At 44.8% G+C, this 6,434-nt stretch overlaps 1 long non-coding RNA gene and 1 other non-coding gene across 2 annotated transcripts; both read right to left on the bottom strand.

The window, feature by feature from the left end:
- Nucleotides 1-3,442: 3,442 nt before the first annotated feature.
- LOC144669508 (uncharacterized) lies at nucleotides 3,443-5,436 on the bottom strand. The gene is made up of 2 exons (XR_013573679.1): nucleotides 5,389-5,436; nucleotides 3,443-3,990 (listed from the first exon to the last, which is right to left on the bottom strand). It is a non-coding gene; the product is annotated as an uncharacterized LOC144669508 (long non-coding RNA).
- A 636-nt stretch (nucleotides 5,437-6,072) lies between these two features.
- On the bottom strand, nucleotides 6,073-6,164 carry LOC144669876 (small nucleolar RNA SNORD88). The gene has a single exon (XR_013573777.1). It is a non-coding gene; the product is annotated as a small nucleolar RNA SNORD88 (small nucleolar RNA).
- Between the last annotated feature and the right edge of the window lie 270 nt (nucleotides 6,165-6,434).

Here is a 6,434-nt window from a genome sequence, read left to right as displayed (position 1 = left end):
TGGCCCAGACAGCAAAATCCACATCCCATGAATGAATTTATTTTTAAATGATTAGAAAACACCGATTGACGACCATCAGGGAAGCTAGTACAGCCTCCTTAAAACCTGCAATAAGTGAGTCTACCTGGGGCCGAGTAGCAGGCGGGCACTACCATAAGATGTAGGAGCAAAAGTAGGCCATTCGGCCCATCGAGTCTGCCTTGCCATTCAATGAGATCATGGCTGATCTGATAATCCTCAACTCCACTTTCCTGCCTTTTCCCCATAACCCTTGATTCCCTTACTGATTAAAAATCTGTGTCCATCTGAATATGCTTAACGACCCAGCCTTTACAGCCCTCTGTGGTAAAGAGATCCACAAATTAACAACCTCCTGAGAGAAGAAATTCCTCCTCATCTGTTTTAAGTGGGCACCCCCTTACTCTGAGATTATGCCCTCTGGTCCTAGGCTCTCCACAAGGGGAAACAACCTCTCAGCATCTACTCTGTCCAGCCCCCTAAGAATCTTTTATTTTTCAATAAGGTCACCTCTCATTCTTCTAAACTCCAGTGAATACAGGCCCAACCTCTCCTCATAAGAAAATCCCTCCATTCCCAGGATCAGCCTAGTGAACCTTCTCTGGACTGCCTTCAATGCCAGTATATCTTTCCTTAGATAAGGGGACCAAAACTGTTCAGTATTCTAAGTGTGGTCTAACTAGTGCCTTGTGTAGTTTTAGCAAGACTTCCCTATTTTTATACTCCATTCCCTTTGAAATAAAGGGAATTTGCCTCCCTATTACTTGTTGAACTTGTATGTTAGCTTTTTGGGATTTATGCACAAGGACCCCCAAATCCCTCTGTGCTGCAGCTTTCTTCAGTCTTTCTCCATTTAAATAATATTCAGCTCCTCTATTCCTCCTGCTAAAGTGCATAACCTCACACATTCCCACATTATATGCCATCTGCCACATTTTTTCCCACTCACTTAAACCTGTCTATATCCCTCTGTAGACTGTTTCATCCTCACCACTTGCCTTCCCACCTACTTTTGTGTCATCTGCAAACTTAGCAATAGTACATTAATTTCCCTCATCCAAGTCATTAATATATATTGTAAATAATTGTGGTCCCAGCAACACAAGGAAAATGCAAAACACCCGATGCTAGAAATCTTCAGGCACTTGCATGCCATTAGCAGTAGATGGCAACAGAGGTTGCATATAAAGTCATTTGGAAAATCGAAGCAAACCACTACCACACCAAGTGGGTCTGCAGGTTTATATTCCTGAAAGCCCATTGAAAAACCTGGACTGGTGCTAACTCCAGCTTCCCCAGTGAAAAGGTAACTAGAGCACAAGCAACAAGCTGAATAAAACCATTTGTACTTTTCTACAAAGGCGGTCGGCTCTACAGAACCCGTTAAGTTCGTAAGATCAAAGCCAACCTGTTCTGTACCACTCCCTTGCCATTTCAAACACTGCTAGTTTTTGTCACTGATCTTTTACATCAAAAAATCTGCTGTTGCCAGATCAGAGCATTCTTCACATACAACCCCACCCTCAGCAAATTCTATTGGCTCCATGCCCCTGGGAGGTTTGTGGCAGCTTGTAGGGAGTGGGTAGGTGACCACTTTGCAGAACATCTCAGTCCACAAACATGACCAAGCTCCCAGCCAGCTGTCATTTTAATTCTCTGCCTGGCTGCAGTGCTCCAATCGAGCTCAATGTCTGCTCGAGGAACAGTGCCCCCTCTTTTGGCTGGAGGAATGAATTGCAGCCTTCTGGACTCAATAATTACAGTTCAACAATTTTAGATCATAACCTCTGTACACTGCCCCCACCCCACCAATTTTGTTTGGTTTCCTTGCTGGTCTGGTTAATTCTCACATCTCCATTTATTTGCTTCCTTCGCTTTGCATTCAGGTGACAGCTACCCTTCTTTAGAGAACATGAAAAGGCTCTCGTCTTAACGCAGAAGGTTCAGCCTGTACTCATTGGAATTTTGAAGAATGAGGGGATGATCCTATTTAAACATAAGATTGAGGGGGCTTGACAGAGTAGATACCGTGGGGATGTTCCTCCTTGGTGGGGGAAAAAAAAATCAAGAACATTGGTACAGTTTCCATTTAAGACTGAGATGGAGGAGAGGAAATTCTTCCAAGGGCTGTAGTCTTTGGAATTCTGTTCCCCAGAGAGCAGTGGAGGCTGGGTCATTGAATATATTCAAGGCTGAGTTAGACAGTTTTGATCGACAAGGGAGTCAAGGGTTATAGGGGGTAGACAGGAAAGTGTAATTAAGCCCACAATCAGATGTCAGGGCAGGCTCAATGGGCCAAATGGCCACCTTCTGCTCCTATTTCTATTATTCACACCTCTAGACTCATCTTTTGTCCATTTACTTGTCCCATTCTCACCCTTTGCCCTATTGTTAAACCTCTCCTGCCCTTCCACTCTATCAGAGCTTCCTTGTTCTTCACATCCTCCACCACTTTATAAAAAAATCATTTCTAACCTTTCCCCAGTTCCAGAGATGTTTTGCTCCCCACAGATGCTACAACACCTCAGTGTATACAGCATCTTGTATTTTGTCAAATTTCCAACACCTGCAGTATTTTGCATTTGTTTCAGCAGCAGCAGCATTCTCATCTCAAGGCTGTGGCTTCAAGTCCCACTCAACAGCTTCAGACCTCAGTACAGGAATTGCATGGCATTGACAGCACAGAAACAGGCCATTCAGCCCAACAGGGCAATGCCAGCCTTTCTGTTCCACACAAGCCCTTCCACCCAACTTCAGTTTTACTCATCTAACCTCCCTTAAAACAAATTCCACGTTGTTCACCTCAGCTATTTGTGAAAGCAAGGTCCACATTCTCACCACTGGGTAAAAAAAACACATCCATTTTTTATTGATAGTTTTATAGACTCCTAATACCCCCATTGGAAATATCCCATCAAAACACCATCATTCAAAAAGAGCCTTTACCTGCTGAATCATTCCTGAGTGGCTCATTCTTTGAAAAGCACAGATTCAAAGGGCCAAGAGGCCATTGTGCTGTAAACTTTATGATCCTATGATGGTTATAAGCTCATTTCTAGCATCAGCCTTGGAAAGGCACAATTTAAACACCAGTCAATTTTATTGGCCACTTGTACCAGCAGCCAGTGGCATCCCTGTTGAACATAACATTCCATCAGCACAAGATTTGCCAAGGAGCAGGTCAAGATGCCCATGTCCTCCTACATCCCAAAGTGGGGATCAGCAAATTGGGCAAGGTATCAGACAACAGCTGTACCACCTGCCTTCTGAGTAGCTGCATACTTGGACAACTGTCTGGTTTTCACAGGCATCCAGACAATTCATTCCACTGCAACTGACCAAACTCCTCCTGCCACAGCTCAGTGTAATCAGTCACAATTCAGTGAATACTAGTTACCAATAAAGAGAGACCACACTTTAAAATAAAAATAAGTTACTTTTAATCAGACAGCACTTTTAGACATATCACTGCAAAAAAAAAAATTAACAGACACCCAAGGGAAACTGGAGGCTCTCACCCAGACACACCTGGTAGTCAGAGCTGTGTGGAGTCAAAGAAGCAGGTGACAGCCTACAAGGATGACACCTACAAATGACAAGGCTGGGTTTGAACCAGGCCAATGTTAAAGGGATAGGAATCACCTCTGCACGAGACCTTTATTAAGAGGGCTCATCCCAGTTTGTAGTGGGCGGCAGGCTGACTGCCATTCCCATCCTACAGGAGCAACTATCACAAACCACTGTTGGACAGACTGGTGAGCACCTCACCCTGCTCGTCATTGCAATACAAGCAGTGAGTGTCAGTGTAGAGGTCTATTCTCATTAGAAGAAAATTAAATTTAAGCTCTCATGTGACTTTTCCCTCCACCCCCACCCCACCATCAAAAAAAACATGAGTCCAGTACAGATAGTCAGTCCACTTCCATCTGGGGACAACAGGCTCTGCTCAGATGTTCAGGGTTGAAGTCATACCTAGTGAAAAAGTTAAAGTCAGTTAGTGATGGGGACCAAATTCATTTAACAATCAAGCTACAGTAAAATTGGCTACAGGATTTCAATCAGTAACAATCTGCCACACTGGTCCCAATCTCAACCTCATGAGCAGCCTCCCAATGCTTTTCCTCAGTTCTGCTGATATGTCAACTCAGCAGGTGCACTTTCTGAATCAGCTACACTCATAGCCCAGTGCTAATCATCATTGGTAAAAGCTCTGGAGACTCTCAAGAACCTGAGGCAGTGATTTATCAATACTCACATTTCATGTTAAATACAGGAACTAAACTACTTAAATGGTTTCATTCATTAACCCAACCCTCCCAAGCAACTTCTATTGCCCAAACACAAATTGACCAGCTCCCCCCTCTGGCAAAGGTAACTTGCCCCACCCAATGTCACTATTAAAATTGTGACTGAGACCCATGAGCACAAATTTGCACAGGAAGGTACTACATATATCTGTAAAGGATGATCAGATAGAAGGCCATTGTTATCACTGAGTCCGAGATCTTCAGGACTAGCCCCAATCTGGAGGGGAATTCCTCTCCTCTTCCCTCCTGCCGCCCCCCCTGCCAGTACCCCCAAATGGGATTTTACAGAACAGGAACAGGCCATTTGGCCCAACTGGTCAATGCCAGCGGGCACACTCCACATGAAATTCCTTCCCACCTTGAGCTCTGGACTCTTCCTCGTTTTGCCTCTCCTAGGACCTCACGTGTGATAGGGGGCAGGGTCCACCCTCAACTGACCGCTTCTACGTTTGCATGAGCCAGACAGCAAGATCCTGAACTCAACATTTAACTCCACTACAGTGAGATAGCAATCAGGATGTAGCTCAGTTGGCTAGTGTGATGCAGAATGACACAAAAACAGCATGGGTTCAATCCCCATGCTGGCTGTGATAGTTTGCAGCCGGTCTCCTCACCTTGCCCTACATCTGCAGAGTGGTGCCCTTCAAGCTGTATATAACATTGTCTCCAAGAGTGGGAGATGTCCATGGTTGTGAGCTATGGACAATTACCTGCAAATCATGGGTGGGGTTGCAAGCAGTGTAGACAAAATTGGCTCAGTCCTGATACCAACCACCCCACCAAGGTCACACAGCCCTTGAAGAATAACTATAACTCATGGGACCTTCTCACCTTCATCAGAGGCAAAGTTACCACCTCTAATTCATCTCAATGATGTAGCACAGCAAAGAGGCCATTTTGTCTTGTGCTGGAAATGGCACCGATGTAGAAAACAGTTTACCCAAAACTTGGGGGGGGGGGGGGGGGGGGAGAGAGAGAGAGAGAGAGAGAGAGAGAGAGAGAGAGAGAAATAGCACAGGGAAAGGAAGGTGGGCAATGTTAAAAGGAAAATCTAAACACTTACGGTGAGCGATTATCACCAAATCTCTCAAACCATGTTTTCATTTCAACCTGGAAAATCAAATAACTTCAATCAGCAGTGGTTGTATTTAGCATCTTATAAACCTACATTACACATACATTAAAACATACATCACATGTGGCAAACCACTGGAACTGAATAAATACCATGTAACTAGCACACTTTGCAATACAGCCCCTTTTAAATGTATTAATTCAAAACAAGGCTCATCTCACCATAATACTTGTAGTGAAGAGATTGTTACTAGGTCTTATAAAGGGTTAAATTGGGGACAGGTTGCATAAATTTGGAGTGCACAATTGAGGCATTTAAAATGTTAAGAGTCTTTAATAGGAAGAAACTTTCCTCAGCAAGGGGCAAATCAAACGGTGCATCAGAGCTAGGCTGTCCAGGAGTGAAATCAGGGAGCATTTTCCCCGCACGGTGGAAGTGGAAATCTAGATCCTTCTTCAAGAGCCGTGTATGCTGAGGGTCAACTGGAGCTTTCAAAACGGATTGTTGCTGCGCAAGACTATTACCAGCAGAACAAGCCCAAAGGGCTGAATGGCCTCATCCTATTAAGTGCAGGATTCACACTCCCGACTTTGCAAATCTTGTTAGGGACAGCCCAAGGTGGCACAATATTAATATAAATATGTTAAAAAGTGGGCAGGCCTCCAAGCCGGGTTCTCACTCAGGCACTCGGAGTGTCAAGTCACCGAGTGGCACATGTATCCCTCACAGAGTGTCAGAGCCCAGTGCTAACATCATGGTGAGAACAAGGCTGGCGGGGGGGGGGTTAACTGTCCCAGGGGATTACTGTTACTGATTGGATCTCCAGTCTATGCATCCATAGATTTCTAGTTGGTGATGTAGACACTTACCCAACAGAGTAATTTGCGCCGCCGAAGATTCAATTCTTTGCGGCCAACCCAGCCTTGAAGCATTTAGGGCCCACCCATCCCTCAGCGAGAACCCTTACAACATGGCCCTGCTCCCGACCACGTTTCTCTCCTTTATACAGACACACAAGAGGTGAGCACCTCCTA

This window comes from Cetorhinus maximus, chromosome 29, assembly GCF_964194155.1.
Source record: "Cetorhinus maximus chromosome 29, sCetMax3.hap1.1, whole genome shotgun sequence".
Classification (NCBI taxonomy): Eukaryota; Metazoa; Chordata; class Chondrichthyes; order Lamniformes; family Cetorhinidae; genus Cetorhinus; species Cetorhinus maximus.
This window is presented reverse-complemented; position numbering and strand designations above follow the sequence as displayed.